Raw genomic sequence first — 20600 nt, 5'->3', positions numbered from 1 at the left:
AGACGGCCTAACGGTGTGCGGGACCGTAGCCCAGCTTCATGTAGACGGTTGCGAATGGTCCTCGCCGATACCCCAGGAGCAACAGTGTCCCTAATTTGCTGGGAAGTGGCGGTGCGGTCCCCTACGGCACTGCGTAGGATCCTACGGTCTTGGCGTGCATCCGTGCGTCGCTGCGGTCCGGTCCCAGGTCGACGGGCACGTGCACCTTCCGCCGACCACTGGCGACAACATCGATGTACTGTGGGGACCTCACGCCCCACGTGTTGAGCAATTCGGCGGTACGTCCACCCGGCCTCCCGCATGCCCACTATACGCCCTCGCTCAAAGTCCGTCAACTGCACATACGGTTCACGTCCACGCTGTCGCGGCATGCTACCAGTGTTAAAGACTGCGATGGAGCTCCGTAAGCCACGGCAAACTGGCTGACACTGACGGCGGCGGTGCACAAATGCTGTGCAGCTAGCGCCATTCTACGGCCAACACCGCGGTTCCTGGTGTGTCCGCTGTGCCGTGCGTGTGATCATTGCTCGTACAGCCCTCTCGCAGTGTCCGGAGCAAGTATGGTGTGTCTGACACACCGGTGTCAATGTGTTCTTTTTTCCATTTCCAGGAGTGTATTTAGACAGTATACAGGGTGTCGTAGGAGGAATGGTCAATATTCAGGAATGGGACTGGAATCATTATTCGGAGCAAAACAGGCTAGTAAACATAGGTTTTAACCCTTTCCAGCCCAGTGATGCCGTATGGCATCATCATATTTAACTTTTTCCCAAGGCCAAACTATTTGTCCAAAGATTATAAACAAGCGTGCAGGGCTTTCTAAAGTTCATTGTTCTTATGTTGGCTACCGTGAATTCGCTAAAACAGAGAGCACTAGGCTACAATACCTTGACAAATGTATTGTTGCATGGTGTCTACGGTACAGTGCACCCAGCTGGACTTTCGAAATATTATATCAAGGTAAAGGAAGCAAACTAATATAAAAGTTGCACTAATAAATTATTGTTGAAAGTGTAAATTAACTACAAAACACTTTGAAAATAATGCTAGTTACGGTAATTTTCTGCTTGGAAGTGACAAACATGTGTGATTCCATTTGGCATCATTGGGCATTTGTTATGTTACCAAGTGTAGTACATGCAATAACTTTGACTAAAGTTTACCATAATGTGTAACTCTAATATTTTCAAGTTTCTTTTGAAGCTTTATTATACTAACTAATATTAATATGTTAAAATTTTTATTTATATAATCTACCAGTTTTTTTGCTGCTTTAGTAAAAAATTCCTGGTTTGTTTACCAGATGATTTGCAATCATAAATCATTATCAGAAGAAGAAATATTGCTGCTTCTCGAAGGTGATTTATCTGATTAGGACCTTGATACGTCTGATGTTGAGGAAGAGATTGAAAATGCTCGGCAGCAGGACCCTACTACACTGGAAATACAGTTTCTTCAAGGAATGGACCTTGATATGGTTGAAATTCTGGACCCTCAAGCCAATGATGAAGATGATGTTCCCCTAGCTTCAAGATTACTTGCTGGGCCAAAAGTTGCACCAAGTTATTCAGCTCAGAAAATTCAGCGTGATACACACCGGGATCTTCGGTGGAGAATGAAGGACATTGAAGAAGTGGACACATCATGTAATGCAGCTTTTTCTGACCCTCCAGGAGAAGGTCTTTGCAGTATTTCAGAACAATGTGTAGTGATGATATTATCCAGAACCTAGTTCAGCAATCTAATCTATACTGCACAAAGAAAACAGGTGTATCTTTAGATACAAATGTTCGTGAAATAGAAAAGTATATAGGGATAAACATCCTAGCAGGTGTTGTGAAAATGCCTAGTTACAGAATGAACTGGGCAGAGGCTACAAGATTTTCTCCAGTAGCTGACTCAATGCCTATAAATAGGCTTGATAAGCTAAGAAATTATTCACATGTGAATGACAACACTAAAATGAAACAAAGAGAGGACCCTGATTATGACAAGCTGTTCAAGGTGAGACCATTTGTTGACAAAATCAAACAAGGTTTTTCAATTATTGAACCTCAGGAATATCATTCAGTGGATGAATTAATCATTCCTTTCAAAGGTCATTCATCCCTGAAACAGTATGTAAAAAGCATACCACACAAGTGGGGTTTCAAATTTTTTGCCCGTGCTGGTTCTAGTGGAATTGTGTACGATTTTGAAATATACCGAGGGAAAGGAACTGTACATAATGATACTGGTCTTGGTATAAGTGGTGATATTGTGATGACGCTTGTGGAAGGACTGCCAAAATATAAAAATTTTAAAGTGTTTACAGACAATTGGTTCACCTCTTACAATCTTATTTCTGCCCTGAAAAACTATGGCATTTTGGCTGTTGGAACTGTTAGACCCGCAAGACTTTCAAGACTGCAATCTAAAAGCAGACAGTGAGCTGAAAAAGCAGAGACGAGGACCATACGATTATCGAACTGAAACAGAAAGGAACATCATAGCGCTGAAGTGGTATGATAACAAGTCTGTCGTTCTTGCATCATCATACAAAGGAGTAAGTCCAGTAGAACCAGTGAAACGTTGGTCAGTGGGAGAACGAAAATATATTGATATTCCAAGGCCAGACGTTGTTAGAGAATATAACCGTTCGATGGGAGGAGTTGATCTGTACGACATGCTGGTTGCTTTGTATAGGAGTAATATTGATGTGAAAAGATTTTATCTAAGGATCGTATTCCACCTTCTTGACATGTGTGTTGTGAATGCGTGGCTCCTATATCGCCGACATTGCGGATAAAGAGGAATTACCAAACACATGTTTCTGTTGATTTTTCGGTCTGATGTAGCTCATGGACTACTAAAAGCAGGAGACATTTTGGTAAGAAGACGAGGACGGCCATCAGATGACAGTCCATCGCCTACAGTTGTGAAGAAACGAGCCCCATTGGTTCCCAGCCCAGTTGATGATGTAAGTAAGGTATGACAACATTGGACACTGGCCGCAGAATGTAGAAAACAGAGATGTATATTGTGCATTACAGCATATTCTCGAACAAAATGCATCAAATGTAATAAACTTCTTTGCTTAACCAAAGACAGGAACTGTTTCTTAAATTTTCATGTAAAGTAACAATCATGCTGTAAAAAAAACATAAAATTGTTCTGAAATGCAAGTTGCATTATTGTATGTACTAATTTTTCTTTAATAAACTGCTTCAAATTGTGTAATTAAAATATTCATTCAAGTTCCATTACCAAGAACTGTGACATCCCAACCACCTGACTGAAGGAAACAAATCCTGCCCAATGATGCCATATGGAGTCATCCCAAATTTCCCTCGAAAAACAAAAAAGTAACAAAATTTCTTATAAATTATTATTATTATTAGCGAATGTCCCCATGGGAGAACGATAAGCAGCTGATTAACATTTCTTAATGTTCTTCTTATTTTCCCAGTATTTGTTCATTGCCTCCCCAAAGGCCTTCTTCCTTTCTTCGGTCCACTTTGGTCGGAAAGGTTTAGATTCCGTCTCTGGAGTAAACTTCCACTTGTCGATTTTTCTTCTGAATGTATCCCGGTCTGATGTGTTTGTTATGTCAATTTTTGCCTTTTTCAAATCCTTCTTAACTTCAGTTACCCAGGGTATTGTTGCCTTAAGTGATGTCATATAGTCCAATAGACGTTTAGTTAACCTGTTTCCAGGTAATCTGTCTATATGTCCATAAAACTTCATCCGCCTCTTCCTGATATCTGCCTCGATGTTTGATATTTTTTCGGTTGTCTCGGTAGTCTGCAGCCTGTATCCATCTTGTGTGTATCGTGGTCCTAGGATTTTTCTAATAATTTTTCTCTCTACTTTCTTAATTTCGTGTAAATCTAATTTTCTATTCAGGGAGAGTGTTTCACTTGCATATGTGACTGTTGGTTTGATGACTGTGTTGTAGTGTCTGATTTTAGTGCCTTTTGATAGACATTTCTTGTTATATATATTTTGAATAAGTCCGAATGCTTTCTTGATTTTCTGTAATCGGTTTTTTTGTGCTTTTTTCTCAAGTCCTGTTGGTTCAATAACTTCACCGAGATACTTAAAGTGCTTGACTCTAGTTATTTCACCATACTTTGTTTTTAGTTTCGAAATATCTAATTTTGAGCAGATGAATTCTGTCTTCTCAAAGGAGATTTGCAGGCCAACCTTCTCAGCACATTCTTTAAGTGTCTCAATTTGTTTTACTGCTGTTTCTTCACTGTCAGTTATAATTGCCAAGTCATCTGCAAACGCTAAATAAGGGATGTTCAATTTTCCTTTACCTCTTCCTAGTTCAATTGGCTTCCACAAGCTTTGTTTCCTTAGTGTTACTTCCCACTCTTTCATAACTTTGTCCAAAACTATATTGAATAATAGTGGTGAGATCCCATCTCCTTGTCTTACTCCTGTTTTAATTGAGAATGGTTCCGAAATTTCCCCTCTGAATTTAATTTTTGATTTGGTTTCTGTTAGTGTTTGTTCAATTAGTTTTCGGGTTTTAGTGTCTAGGCCTCGTTCTTCGAGAATGTGACATAGAGACTGTCTGTCTATGGAATCGTATGCCTTTTTGAAATCAACGAATGTGCAGATTATTGGTTTTGACCTGATTGCTTTAATCTTTAAAATAGTTTTAAGGTTGAATATCTGTTCCGGGCATGATCTATTAGGACGAAAGCCTGCTTGGTAATCTGAAATTGTATGTTCTAGTTGTTCTTGTGCCCTCTTTAGGAGACATGCAGATAGAATTTTGTAGGTAACTGGTAAAAGTGAAATGCCTCTGTAGTTGTTTACGTCTGATCTCTCTCCCTTTTTGTGCAATGGGTGAATTAGTGCACACTTCCACTCCTCTGGGATATTTTCTGTCTGCCAAATTTCTTGGATGATGCTAGTGATCTCTTTTAACGAATTTGGACCAAGGTTTTTCAGTAGTTCAGCTACAATTCCATCTTCTCCCGATGATTTATTATTTTTGAGTTTTCTAATGTGACTATAAATTTCTTCTTGAGATGGTGGTAGTGAAGTCTCATTCGTGTGTTCTGGTTGTAATCTGGGGAATCTTGTACTTGGTTGTGGGCAATTTAGGAGTTGTGAGAAATATTTAGCTAGTTCTTGGCAATTTTCTTTGTTAGTTAGTGCCAATTTTCCATTCTGTTTCCGGAAGCAGAGATTTTGTGGAGTGTATCCTTTGATTTGATTTGCGAATATTTTATAAAAATCTTGAGTGTTGTGGTTCTTAAAGTTTTCTTCAATTGTGTTTAGCTGTTCATTAAGGTATTTTCTTTTAGTTTGTCTAAGTATTTTAGCTGTTTGTTTTCTCACTTTGAAAAATGTTTGTTGTGTGGTTTCTGATTTGTCACAATTGTAATTTAAAAAGGCTTGTTGTCTCTCTTCTAATGCGTTATCACAATTCGAATTCCACCATGGATGCTTGGATATTTTCTTTAACGGAATCAAATCTCTTGCTTTCTGTATAATTTTCGTTCGGAAATCTTTCCAGTTGTTTGTTGGTTGTTTATCCCATGCTTCTGTAATTTCTGATTCCTTGATATTTTTCAAGTCAAATTTGGGAATTAGTGGTGATTTCCTTTGGCGTTTCCTTTTTGGAGTGAATTTAATTTTAACTCTGGTAAGGTAGTGGTCAGAATCTATATTTGCCCCTCTGCGGACTTGAACGTCGTGTATTTCTTTCTGGAAGTCATAGGAGATCGCAACATGGTCTATTTGAAATTCACCAAGCTGAAGGTTTGGTGATCTCCATGTTTTTTGTTTCTTGGGGTCTTTTCGAAGTGATGTTGTCACGATTTTTAGGTTGTTTTGCTGACATAACTCGATGAGTCTCATGCCGTTCTTGTTTGTGAATTTGTGTGCAGGGTAATTACCGACTGTTTTTTTATATTTCCTCTCTTTGCCAATTTGCGCGTTGAAATCCCCTAGAAGAATTTTTACATCCTCCTCTGGAATTTTGGACATTTCGGTTTCGAGTTTTTCCCAAAATTTTTCTGTCTTCTCCGGTTCTTTTTTGTTGGCAATGTTGGTAGGTGCATGAACATTAATAAATTCCAATCATTATGCAGGGAAATACGCGAAAAAATATTTTTTCCCACAAGTAAATAAAAGTTGGGCTGGAAAGGGTTAAAATGCATATTTTAAAAGCTATGAGCACTTCTTCGTCTTAATACTGTGAAACAAATCTCTTCTACTTCAGGAAATTTGCTTTCCAAAAATTGAAAGGACTAAAACGAGAAAAAATGTCCAATAAACGCGGGTTCTAAAGTGAATATCGTAAGATATCAGTAGGAGCGACGCGTTTCACAATACCATAGTTCTTAGGGCATGCATTTGAGAGCCAATGTTTATTGGACATGTTTGCCTCGAATCATCGTTACTCTCGTATCGCGGCCATTTCTCCTAAGAACGTCAAGTCTGATTGGAATTTGTTCAGGCCTAGGGCTTATTTCAATAGTGGTGCAAGTCCATTACCTCCACTTTTCTGTCTATAATGCGTCTGACATTAATGGTCCAAACAAACAGAAAGAAAGGTTCATCTCTAGCAAGAAGCGATATGCTTGAATATTTCTGGTATCTCATCTGCAGATTTTTCTGCGCTCATTTAACTTTAGGACTCTTGTATCTCGGAATGAACAAAAGTGGACTTGTACCACTATTGAAATAAGCCCTTCATATATACTCACAGAAACACACAAAGCCCTAGGTCACGCTTCGTCAGAAAACATGTGTATATGTGCTTACACTGGTGGACCGCACGCGGCATTTCTCGCATTGGGTTGGCGGCAGATTTCCAACGCACACACCGACCACAACATCGCTGTAGCGACCGATAGGCACAGTGATGGCTGACACGTCGACGTACATTCTCTAAAATCCTTCGAAGTTTATCGCTATGTACCGTATGGTAAAAAGTATCTTAATACTTATTAATGGTGTGTGCCTACCATTCGATCTTAGGACGGCTTGGTCTCTAGCCGAAATCAGGAATGGTAGGGATATTGGACGCTGGTGTCTGGAATGAAGTCAATGTTATCACTGTTCCACAAGGTATTACATTAAATTCAGGTCGTGACTGCGGTCAGGTCGGTGGATATCAGAAATGTAATTGGTGACAGACCATCACCTTAAAGACTCTGCTTTATGATGAACGGCATTGTCATGCTGATGGAAACTGTCCTCTCTCCGAACTTTTCCTCCACTGCATGCAGTACACACTGCTGTAGAATGTGTACATATCCTTTCGCACGTAGCGTTTCCGTCAATGAGGCAGGGAGGCCACACGCTAACCACGATAAAACAATCCCATATCGTAACTCCACCTCCTCTATGCCTCAACACTGACATGACACATGATGGCAGGTAACGTTCTTCAGCAGTCACCAAACACAAACCCTTCCATTGGATTGACTTACAAGGGGAGGCCGCCAATTGTGAAATTCAGGTTCGATTCATACTGCGCATAATAAATGCTCTTGGCCAGAGGTGCAATGTGGCAAAGCACCAAAATGCACTTCTCAGCCGTTGTCGAGAAAATCGACATTTAAAAGAAACCGTTGCGCTGAACTACTCTCTACAATTAACAATTCCGAACAGCGTCGTGGCGCAGCGGTAAGCGCTCGGGTTCGTAATCCAAAGGTCGCCGGATCGATTCTCGCGCTATGCAAATTTTTTTTTATTATTTGTTTTTTGACGATATAAAAGTTAAGTGTTCTAGTAGCTACGTTCTTTTCTTTATCACATTCATCACGTATCCTGTTCCAGACTTCGCGCCAGTCGGCGTGTGTGTACGTGTGCCCTTTCGGCTACCCGTCTCTGTGGACTGGCTGCCTTGTCAGTCCACTACACAAATAAAATAGCCAATTGATAGGTTAAAATTAAAAACGTATGGTCAGTTGTGAAGGAAGTGTTCGGGCAGCAGCACAAAGTCGACGATATAAAGTCCGTTCGTAGTAAAGATATTTCTCTTACTGATAAATCAGATATATGTACAGTATTTAACAATCATTTTCTGAGCATTGCTTGCGAATAGAATAAAAATTTACTTCCTACAGGGAATCATAGAACTTTCTGGGAAAATGCTTTCCCGAGACTGATGTCTAAAATACTCCTCTGTAATACAGACAAGGGGGAGATTGAGTCAATAATTAAATCACTGAAGACTAAGGACTCTCATGGTTATGATGGATAGCAAAACATTAAAGTACTGTGCTGCATTTGTTTGCATTGTATTTAGCCATATTTGTAATTTTTCCTTTAGAATGGTCAGTTTCCTGAGTGATTTAAGTACTCAGTAGTAAAACCGCCTTATAAAAAGGGGGAAGGGGATAATGTAGATAATTTTAGACCTATTGCTATGACATCAATATCTTCAAATTTATTGAAAAGGCTGTGTATGTTAGGGTACTTGATCATTTTATATCAAACGATAGCTATCAAATGTACAGTTCGACTTTAGAAGTCGTTTAATAACTGAAAATGCTATATTCTCTTTTCTCTGTGAGATACTGGATGGGTTAAACAAAAGGTTTCGAACGTTAGCCATATTTTTTATTTATTTATGTAAGGCGTTTGATTGTGTTGATCACAATATATTGCTCCAGAAGTTGTATCATTACAGAATACGGGGAGTAGCTCACAATTGGTTCACCTCTTACTTAACAACAGACAGCAAAAGGTCATTATTCACAATGATGAGAATGGCTGAGATGTGGGGCCTGAGTGGAGACGATCAAATAGGGGGTGCCCCATTGATCAGTGTTGGGGCCACTACTGTTCCACTAATGCTAAATCACAGTAAGTCTCATATTTTACAGTTCCTGACACACAATTCAACAAAACCGGGTGTTTTAATTTCACAGAATGGGCATATGATTAGTGAAACTGCACAGTTCAAATTTCTAGTTGTTCAGATAGATAGTAAACTGTCATGGACAGCCCATATTCAGGATCTTGTTCACAGACTTAATGCTGCTATTTTTCCTATTCGAACGGTATCTGAAGTGAGTGATCGTTCGACACGAAAATTGGTCGAATATGCTTACTTTCATTCTCTTATGTCGTATGGTATTATATTTTGGAGTAAATCCTCCCATTCTAAAAGAATATTTTTGGCTCAGGAACCGGCGGTTCGGGTGTAAGTTCACGAACCTCTTGTCGATCCGTGTTCACGAGGCTGGCTACTTTGACATTGGCCTTTCAATATATATATATTCCTAACTGTCATTTCTTGTTAACAATATTAGCTTATGCCAAAGAATAAGCAGCTATCACTCAGTTAATACTCGGCAGAAACCTGCATTTGGATCGGAGCGCAGTATACTGCTACATCCATTTTCAATATGCTACCACTCGAATTCAAAAATCTTAGCAGTAATCCACACGCTTTGAAATTGAAACTGAAGTGCTTCCTCATGGGTCACTCCTTCTGTTCTGTCGAGGAGTTTCTTGAAAAATTAAGCTCATTCTTGTTGTATTGTTGATTGCGTTTACTTAAACTTATGGATTGACTTTTTTCGGATTCATAAACATTTAATTTTTTACTGTTATTACTTTTATGTTGTAATATCATGTCGTAACACGTTTCATGACCTTGGGGATTTCCTCCTCAGTTTGGTCCTACGGAACTTGACATGTAAAAAAAAAATTGTGTTAGCTTCCTCATTCTGACTTTTGGTAATATTCACACACCAAATAAAGTTTTGCACACCCCAGTTCCCAGAACTCCTGTACGTTGACTGTGGATATTGTATCACAGACACAGTCCCTTTGACTCTTCAGAGATGTCACTAAACCTGCCCAAAGATGTAAACAACCATGCATGAGCAGCGCCTATCAGACGGAGGGGGTCCGACAGCCGATCAGTTCCAGTCATTCAACCAGGAAGCAGGTTCATGGCTCATGTCGTTTGTAGTTAAACCATACCTAGACGCTCAACACCGCGGTTCTATTGCGTTCGCATTGTTTCTTTGTGCCAAGAAGGGCTCTTTACAAAGGAAGTGTCCAGGCTTCTCGGACTGAACTAAAGCGATGTTGTTCAGACATGAAGGAGATACCGAGAGGCAGGAACTGTCGGTGACATGCCTCGCGCAGGCCGCCCAAGGGCTACTACCGCTACCTACGGATTATGGCTCGGAGAAACCCTGACAGCAACACCGCCAAGGGGAACAATGGTTTTCGTGCAGCCACAGGGCGTCGCGTTACTACTCAAACTGTGCGTAATAGGCTGCATGATGCGCAACGTCACTCCCGACGTCCATGGCGAGGTCCACCTTTGCAACCACGACACCATGCAGCGCGGTACAGATGGACCCAACAACATGCCGAATGGACCGCTCAGGATTGGCACCACGTTCTGTTCACTGATGGGTGTCGCATATGCCTTCAATCAGACAATCATTGGAGACATGTTTGGAGGCAACCCGGCCAGGCTGAATGCCTTAGACAAACTGTCCAGCGAGTGCAGCAAGGTGGAGGTTACCTGCTGGTTTGGAGTGACATTATGTGGGGCTGACTTACGCCGATGGTGGTCATGGAAGGCACTGTAACGGCTGTACGAATACGTGAATGCCAACATCCGACCGATAGTGCAACCATATACGCAGCATATTGGTGAGGCATTCGTCTTCATGGATGACAATTCGCGACCCCCTCGTGCATATATTGTGAATGACTTCCTTCAGGATAACGACATCCCTGGAATAGAGTGGCCAGCATGTTCTCCAGGCATGAACACTATCGAACATGCCTAGGATACATTGAAAAGGGCTATTTATGGACGACGTGGCCCAGTAACCGCTCTGAGGGATCTACGCCGAATCGACGTTGGGAGGCGGGACAATCTGGACCAACAGTGCCTTGATGAACTTGTGGATAGTATGCCACGACGAATACAAGCATCCATCAATGCAAGACGACGTTGAACTGGTTATTAGAGGTACCGGTGTGTACAGCAGTCTGGACCACAACCTCTGAAGGTCTCGCTGTATAGTGGTACAGCATGCAATGTGTGGTTTTCATGAGCAATGAAAGTGGTCGAAATGATGTTTATGTAGATCTCTATTCCAATTTTCTGTGCAGGTTCCGTAACTCTAGGAACCGAAGTGACGCAAAATTTATTTTGATTTGTGTATTTCATAACTCTTTTTGTAAGGGTTTATCTTCTTGGAAAAACACAGAGTATTAGAAGAATATTTGCTGTGTGCACAATTGCAAATGTGATATGGAGTGCCCTTAGTAATATTTTGATCTATGACACTAGTCTTCTTCCACAGGGACAATCAATACAGGGCGAACACAAAGTCTCTATACATTTCTGTGACTCTACCAGCATCTTCCGCAGACTGAAACAATTGAACATCCGCTAGAGGTAGATGATGAGCTGCGGCTTTAATACATTGTTTCAGTTATGCTATGCTGTTAGTCCTCACCTGGGACACTTAAGGAGGACTCTGAGACGGGTCTCGAGGTCGAGGGCTCCAAACTCTATGAGAGCCACATCCTTCTGCCGGGAGAATCTGTGCACCTAAGGCAACACGCCGAGGCGCACAATCTTGTTGGAAACGAGCTGAGTCCTCAATCTCATCTTGTACGGATTGTTGCTCCAGAAAAGTTTTCAACGTCCAAGTCATGTGTTTCAAATAATTGTTCTTTCTGCACGCGTAACGGAGCGTGTGATTGTTTAATTGTTCAATTGCTGCAGTTGTGTCTATTCACGTACCCACAAGCATCATATATTGCACCATAACTTAACACATGTTCCATGAGAATCTGATTTTCCACAGTCTGTAAGAGATAACACATCTTCAAGCTTATGCAGAGTCAGGATGTGATGCGCACATTTCTTTTTCTTAATATAGTAACATTGTTAGAGATTTGCAGGATACTATTGTACGTTTCGTAGCATTCTTCTCCACTTCTTGTTTTATGATTCTCGTACTCAATGTACGTGTAATAATCGTTGAAGTTGGCGTAAATATTCCTTATTACGTAAGTCAGTGTGTGTCCAATAATCCATGTGGCCGCACTGTTTTTAGTGCACGGATATCGCAGCTTGTCTGGACAAACAAGTTCCTTCAGGTTGATATAATCCGGATTTTCTCGGTTATTGCTGTCAGTTTGTGAGGCAGATATGCAAATAAGGCGGCGGCGCCTCCACATGCCGACCTGCAAGTGAGGGGATGCAGCTGCAGAAAACTCAGGTATACTGGTGTGAGGCGGAGACGAATTCTGGTCTTTTGCTGGTTTGTGGTGATTTTTTTTTTCGCAATGGAATACTATTGTGATCTTGCGAATGATGGTAGATTTCGAATGTGGACGATTCCCCAGATATTAATGCTCTCATCTTCGTGATGGTATGCTTTAATCGATTCGGTGAAGAATTCGTGCAGCTTAGAGTTGGTTAGGGGGTTTCAGAGAGTTGCTGACCTTGTGTAGGAGCCTGAACTCAAGGTACTACAGCTTTATGTGGAGGTAAGCTGGATGTTTACAGGGGGGCGCCATGATGTATGATCTCTATGTAGCTTTTAGGTTTACGATCCACCTCGAATTCTGTATGGTAATAGTGTTTTAGCCTACGGCTAAAAAGGAATCTTGCATCACCGGCACATGTTCATAAGATTGAGATCCCCCTTCGCTATAGAGAGTCTCTGAATTTAACTTTATTTTGAATACGTTGCCTCTCATTAGAAACCACCATGTGGCTCTTTGGATATTTTCGGGGAAGTGATCCGAAGCTGGGATAATGTGTGCGAGGTAGCGTAACTTCGACTTTCATTAAATATTCAGATCCTTAGCAGACCGTATTGCTAGTGCTGCAGTCTGTTTATTTAACGTGTGAACATTCTGTCTGTCTTCAGCTCGTGCTCGTGCGGTAGCGTTCTCGCTTCCCGCGCCCGGGTTCCCGGATTAGATTCCCGGCGGGGTCAGGGATTTTCTCTGCCTCGTGATGACTGGGTGTTGTGTGATGTCCTTAGGTTAGTTAGGTTTAAGTAGTTCTAAGTTCTAGGGGACTGATGACCATAGATGTTAAGTCCCATAGTGCTCAGAGCAATTTTTTTGAACATTCTGTCTGGAGCAGCCTTACTGTACGCGTCAAGGGATTTGTCGTGCCCGCAGCTACCATCGCAAATCTCATCTCTGGTAGCATTACAACCGTCGGTTGTTCCTGATGAAGATGATGAAGCTCGGCTCTATGTTCTAATTTGATCCGAGAATATTTCACTGTTTATGTGTGTTTTGTTTATCTTTCGACACCGAGCGGAGTATGCCAGTAACTGTTTTAAAAAGGTATCCCACGCATAGGATGAAATAATGTACCGTATATACTCGATGTTCCCTCTGCCCAGAGAGAAAGTTTTAATTTTCTGTAACTGGACAAATAAGTTTCACATCTGACAACTGATCTGGCAACGCCTCATTTAGCATTTATTGCGAGCACAGTCATCTTGACGGCACTAGTAGCATCATTTCCCATGGAGTAAAAGAAAAACGATGAAGTTTCACTCATAGATTAGGTTCTGCCTTCGCCTTGAGAGGAAATGGAATTTATGAATTCAAAACATTTTAACGAGTAAGACTTTTTTCTTCCTCGTAATAATTTTACGAAATTTTTTAATGAAGCAATTGTAAAACGAAAGACGAAGGAGTGAGGTCCACGGCGCTTAGGCAGAAGCTGAAGAAGTAGCAGCAAAGCAGACTGTAAGGTTTCCCCCGCTGTGCGGGGGTCAGTTGCCGACTGAAAGTGGAACAGCAGCTGCTGCGGAGAGAGTAATTTTCTCGCAGCAAAATTAGTGCGGGCGGAATTGCGTCGGTTCCCAGTGCAGTAACGACTACAGCAAGACAAAAGAAAGCGCCCCTTGCACAACAGACGCAGGTGGGGGCAGATACACTGGTGCGTCGCTGTTGGGTGCTGAGTGCGAGCGTGGTAGGCGGACGAGTACCATGTCTGCCAGTTTATGGCGGTACTCTTTATCTATGCACCAGGTCTTCTAGCAAGAAAGAGGTTCCGCTCCGTGTGGCATTGAAAGCGTCGTACTAAGTCTTATTTACAGCTTAATGAAGAATCAATCAGTACAGAGATACATGAAAGTTAATCAGGGAAATCTAGGAGAACCGCAGGGCTCAAATCACGATCGTAGCGCTGGCAGAACACAGGCTGTAACCGAGCGACACACTGGGAAAAACGTGTGCAACAACAACAAAATCCATCGTAGAAAACTGGCATAACGCGTCTAAGTTACAAATACAACAATATCGAACTGCACAAATTGCAAAGATACAGACGTGGCAAAAACAGTAATTCTGGTTAACTTGCACCTACACACAGAAATTATAATAAATACAGGGGAAGAGAAGACAGGACAGTTAAACATCAACACTGGAGTGAGGCAAGGGTGCACGCTTTCACCTACTATATTCGATATGTTATTAGACGACGTTGTTACACAGTGGAAATGGGAGGTTGAATAGGGTTTAAGATTAATGCGAGGATACACTAACGTAAATACCCTGATGTTCGCCAGTAATCAAGTAGTCGTCCAGAAGACAGAAATTATCTGCAGTTCGCAACTCATTGTCAAAATCAAGTATGTGAGAACAACCTTTTAAAAATTGCAGTAAAAATATACAAAAACTAAAACAATTGCCTTCAAAGGGAAATTACCAGTTCGCTCCAAAACAGTACTAGCTGAACAGCCAACTGAACAAGTCTCACAATTTGAACTTTTAGACTGAGATATTAGATATAGATATGAGGATGATGTCACTAACACATGAAACAGTGAAGAATTTATTTTCTCACCCTCTTTAGTTATGTTTCCATAATTACAACACAAATTGAACTTAACAGAGTGAAAGACGTATGTTTATTTGAGTACATCTTTCATCTGAGTATAGCCTATCAACTAGATACGGTATTTTATCATTTTTGTACGCCGTCTCTATCATTTTCTACTGAGACCAATGCCTACGAAAAGTAAATCTTGGGGCATGTGTTTTATTTTACACCCTTTATAATTGGCAGCCGCAGTTCAGTTCTGCCTTGCATGAAATCCATTCTGTTTGACTTTTGTACTCCGTCTCTATCATTTTCTACTGAGACCAATGCCTACGAAAAGTAAATCTTGGGGCATGTGTTTTATTTTACACCCTTTATAATTGGCAGCCGCAGTTCAGTTCTGCCTTGCATGAAATCCATTCTGTTTGACTGACTATGGACTTAGGGTAGTTTTCTGCTGAGGGCACAGCACAGGAATGCACAGGACAATAACATGGTGCGAGGGAGGGAGGGGTGAGGGGGGTGGGTGGGTTCGGGAATCGAAGAACAAGGACAAGGATGGTGGTAGTCCTCTTTGTCTTGGCGTTTGTAAGTTGAGGAACATAGGGGAGCGATCTTTCCACCGAATTCGTAGGAGTGTGTTTCTATTGATTACCGGCAGTTCGCGCTAGAAGTTTCAAGATATTTCGAGAAATCTGTCCGTTAAAACTTCATTGCTCGCTCTCTGGACGCGCGTTATCTCTCAATCAAAGCTAGCTAACAGTCCTTTAATACATTGCTGTCCGAATTGCCGAAGTTCTTGCCACGAGTGTCGTAAGTTAAATTCTCCACACCGTCCTGTTTCATGCTGAACAGTGTGTTTGCTCTCTTGTTTCAGTGACTGTAATTAGCACCCATTTTTTTTTTCCTTTCAGTCTGCCCTTGTCCCGTGCCAATTGGTTATCGAAGTTTTAAATTTATCAACACAACGAATTTCTGTGAATGAGTAAAGAATACCTTTCTCTCTTGTTCTTGGCCCTCAGTAACGCTTATCTCTGTTGCACCAAGTCGGATCATGCTCAAGTTTATAAAGGCAGCCCCAGTGCTGTTCACTTCATCTGTTGAGTTAATCTCCAGTCTGTATTTCGTAAGGGACAGCAGCATTTAACAACATTATTTGTTACACAGTTAAATATCCTCCATGTTAAAAGCAACTGAAAAGGTTGAAATTCAGTCTTTCGCTTCAAGCCTCCCTCATCATTTTAGATGCACCATGCAATGATATATAGGCTAAACATTGGGTTCGTGCTGCTTGTTTCCGTTGCCTCAGGGTAAACAAATTAGTTGAAATTGTTCCATCTTTAATCAACCATAATGTGGCCATTACACGTATGTGGTACGGCACCTTCATCAGTGGATTAGTAACTAAATGTTTTCAGGTCCCATTTTTGCTCATTTTTGACCAGAGACACAGTTTCAGATCGTTAGTTTACCAACGGGTTACTCCATGCTGCTACACACAAAAACGCAGTCGCCCCATGTACGATAATTATAAAAACATGCAACAACTGAAGCATTGGAAATAATAAGTCTGAAGTTCCACAGTTACACAGTTGGATCGTTACTGGAAAGAAAAGCATAAATTGGCAAAGGAATGCACAGCAAAAATTTCTCTTTCTATCAGATATAAGAAACAAAGTGCTCAGATATTGAAAGGGAAGTTGAAATCATAAGAACTACAATACCTCAACTAGACGAATTTTTACATTCGATAAAGCAGTCAAATTTCGTAATTCAAGTGCAGCAATATCAATAGCCATCAACTCACAAGATCCCTAGGTCGTTTCAGGTTGAAGGACATCGAGAAGTGATTTCATTTACACAAGAGGAAAAATAGAATGGCAATTCGATTGATACAATCTACCTGTAACTTAGATGGTAATCAGAAATAAGATTTTCGCCCCGGAAAGGACACGAAAGTTAAATCGATCGGAAAAAATAACACGTCATATTTTTCATTAAAAAGTGCAAACGTATTTCGAGATGAACTAAAACGATGCAGGAAATTTTGATCTGCGGGAGAAGATCGGTGTAAATATCATGGATGACTCTGTTGTACCTGATGGACCAACATGAGAAACGGTAGCTGTTGGAATGATTGCTTGGCCGCCCGCTACATGAGATCTTCATCCTGCCGTCTCTGGAATAAACTCGAGCATGAATAAAGCTTATTTAAAAACCTGTACAAAAGTAAATGACTGTAATTCACAAGCAAGAACATAAGAACATTGTACTAAGAAGCAAAATCGCGCATGTTGGTAAGTCAAATGTCAGATTATAAAATAATGATAATCACAATAAATGAAATAAGTTTGAAACGTTATGTTTCACAATAAATGTAACACTAGATGAGAAAACAAGGAAGGATACAAAGTAAAATTTTATGGATTAATTGCTACGCCTATTCCAAAACACAGAACCGAATATTGGGCACTAAGAAACAAAGACAAAAGGTGAATACAGTCAGCTGAAATGAAGTTTCTAGAGAAAGTTAAAGAACATACCCTCATAGATCAAATATAAAACCCTCTTGCCAGATATAACAAATATATTGTACAAATGGTTTAATAAAATAATTATACATATAACGGAAACAATTTTAGCAGTGTACCAGTAGTATGTCTATTAAGTAACTCGCTAACTTTGTACTTCAATGACCTGCAAAAGTGCAGTTGTTAGTGCAGGTTGCCTGTATGCAGGAGCAGAAGCGATGACCTCGAACACATGATATCATCAAGAGAGCACTGGTCAGATATTCAAAAATGCAATATGATGAAGATGGGATGTTTAAAAAGGGCAAGATAACAATGGTTGCAAAATTTTAAAATTCAGTATGGTTCTGGTGGGGAATTTTTAGAAGGTCCAACATGGTGGAAGTAGCCCAATTATCCTTTCTAAGTTCTCGCCTACCCCCTTTTCCTCCTCCTTTTCCCGTACATCTTTCCCCTTCCCTCATTCCCCGACATCTCTCCAGTCAGTCATAGCGAAGTATTAAAATAAGGGAGCGAATCAATATGTAGCTGTGATATTATACAATCCTCATTTGAACTGGTGTAAAGTTCGAAGACATGCAGTATTTCCGAAAAAAATGACATAACCTTCATTTTAATAGCCCAAAAAGTCAAATACGTATGGATAAAATACCGTTATGTACTGACACATTCGCCTTAGAATCATGTACACACAAATATATGCATGTATTTGTATTTCATGAGTTCAGTATTAAAACGAGGGAGTCAGATACTTAAACTGAGTAAAAATGTCTCCAAGTTCAAAGAAATGCATATATTTCTGAAAAAGTATGTAAGCTTCACATGAATACGCAGATATTTCTGAAAAAAGTATATAAATTTGAAATGAATTCTCGCATGCACTCATACACATGCACATACACTCACTGCATAATTTGCTACTCCTGCAAATCATCACATTTCCTCTCACTTATACACCGCCGCAAATGTTTTATCTCTTAGTCTCTCTCCACCTCTTCATCGGCATTAAATTTCATCTGATATTTGCTCCCACACAACATAAAAAAATATGTTCACGTTTGACTGACCATACTACATTGATGGGAAATGATCGCAACACCAAGAAGAAGTTGTGTAACATAAATGAAAGTTTTTTAGCGTCTTCGTACATGCAAAAAATGATATATGTTCGGATTTTGCGCCAATAGCACACGAGTGAGGCTAGTATCACCACTACAAGAATGAAAATCAGAATTGCTTTAAGTACACGCTTTAACCATCGTCAGCGATAGTTACCTTTGAGATTGGGCGTAGCGAGTTGATGTGTGTCAAGAGCACCTGAGTTTGAATGAGGTCGTGTAATAGGGCTACGAGAAACTCAGTGTTCCTTCTGAGATATTGCGGAAACACTTGTCGGGGATGTAGCCCTGTATGTGATTGCTTGCAGCTGCGGTTAAGAGAATGTACAGTCGCAAGAAGACTGGGCTCCAGACGTCCACATGGCAGTACTGAGTGGGGATACCATCATGTCCGGCTCTGGCGCATTGCGGTGCATCTGCAGCAGCAATTTGAGCAACAGTTCGCACCACACGGACACGACGAACTGTTACAAATGGGATAACTCCAATCCAGATGCCGTGTACCGTGCATTCCACTGACCCAAAGCCACCGCCATCTGCGACTTCAGTGGCGTCAAGCGAGAGCTCACTGGAGGGTAGGCTGTAGGTCTGTTGTTTTTTGTGATGAAAGCTGATTCTACCTCGGTGCCAGTGGCGGCCGTGTGTTGGTTAGGAGGCCAGCTGAGGGTCTGGAACCAACCTGTCTTTGTGCAATACACGATGGACCTACACCTGGAGTTATTGTCCAGGGTGCAATTTCGTATCATAGGAGGAGCACTCTCGTAGTTATCCCTCCCACCATGACTCCAGATTTGTACTTTAACCTGGTGACCTGACCTGTTGTACTGCCATATATCAACAGCATACCAGGAGGTGTTCTCCATAGGATAAAGCTCGCCCACATACTGCTGTTGTACCCAAACATGCTCTAAAGAGTGTTGGAAAGTCCGCTAAATCACACAGGGCTAACAGGTAATCAGGGTTGTGGAAAGCGCCGGGGGAGTTGCGGTCGGATTCATTTCACAATTGTAATTTATTATCATTTAGTTCACAAATACACTTTTGAAAGAATTAAATTTGCTTCGCTGCTGAAGGCCTCCAAACAGATGCTTAAGAGTAAGTCCAGTTTTGAAAAGGCATGACACACAGTTAAATTTACGAATGAGATAAATCGTATACGTATGTGAGATCAGCATGCGGAGCGGCTGAAGGCCGCCGGCTTAGATCTTCAAAATTCCAAATATACTATGATGATTACTGAAGGCAGAAGGCCAGAATGCTTTAAGATGGCCCACAACGTGCACAGGAAGAGATAAACAAACGAAATAAATATGATTGAGGGCCGCAAGGTTAAATTCTGTAAATTAAGGAAATGTATATTGCAACAATCGGTAAAACAATACATTAAGTTTAAAAATTTCCTTTTTGCAACACCAACGGCGGAAGGCCCCCGACAACTTGTAAAACCTTTTCGAGGAAATTACAATAACCTTTCAAGAGCAGAAGGCGATAATGTTTGGACTTGAAGGAAACTCTGAGAACATGTTTCCAGGGCTGAAGGCCCAGCACTAACCTTACCAAATTAACAATATAAAATACAGTTAAATTACAAAAACATAACACTGCCAAAAGGATAATTATGAGAACGGCACTCAGGAGTCTCCAGTGGGTCGGTCTGCCCTCGTTCACTTAGGCGAGACAGGTGGTGAGTCCAACTACACGTAATTCGTGAGAACCCAACCAAGGGACAGTCACGGACCGACCAACCAACCGCTTGCCTGCCATGACGGAGTACACGAGAATTCAAGGCCCCCAAAAAATATTTGTTATCACTATCCCCAGACAAACGCGTTAGTAAACTGAGCTGCCAAAACTACACACCATGTTGGGCAGCAAGAACAGGTGAGGAAAAGACACTGGCTACAAGCAACGTTAGCGGCCAGGGCAGATAACCAGCACACTAATGGCCACAAGGCGAAAATTCCGCTGGTGCACTCGAATTGTAGTCAACCCAAATAGTTAATTGCACCGCATAGCGGCTAAATTTCAGCAATAGAAACACTCGGTGTTGCTCACAGGAAAACTTCCCCAACAGCAAACCACCGAAACGAACCACCACAACATGAATGGACGCGGATTGGGTAGTTGAAACCACTACTCGACTTTGACGTC

This window comes from Schistocerca nitens, chromosome 2, assembly GCF_023898315.1.
Source record: "Schistocerca nitens isolate TAMUIC-IGC-003100 chromosome 2, iqSchNite1.1, whole genome shotgun sequence".
NCBI lineage: Eukaryota > Metazoa > Arthropoda > Insecta > Orthoptera > Acrididae > Schistocerca > Schistocerca nitens.
This window is presented reverse-complemented; position numbering follows the sequence as displayed.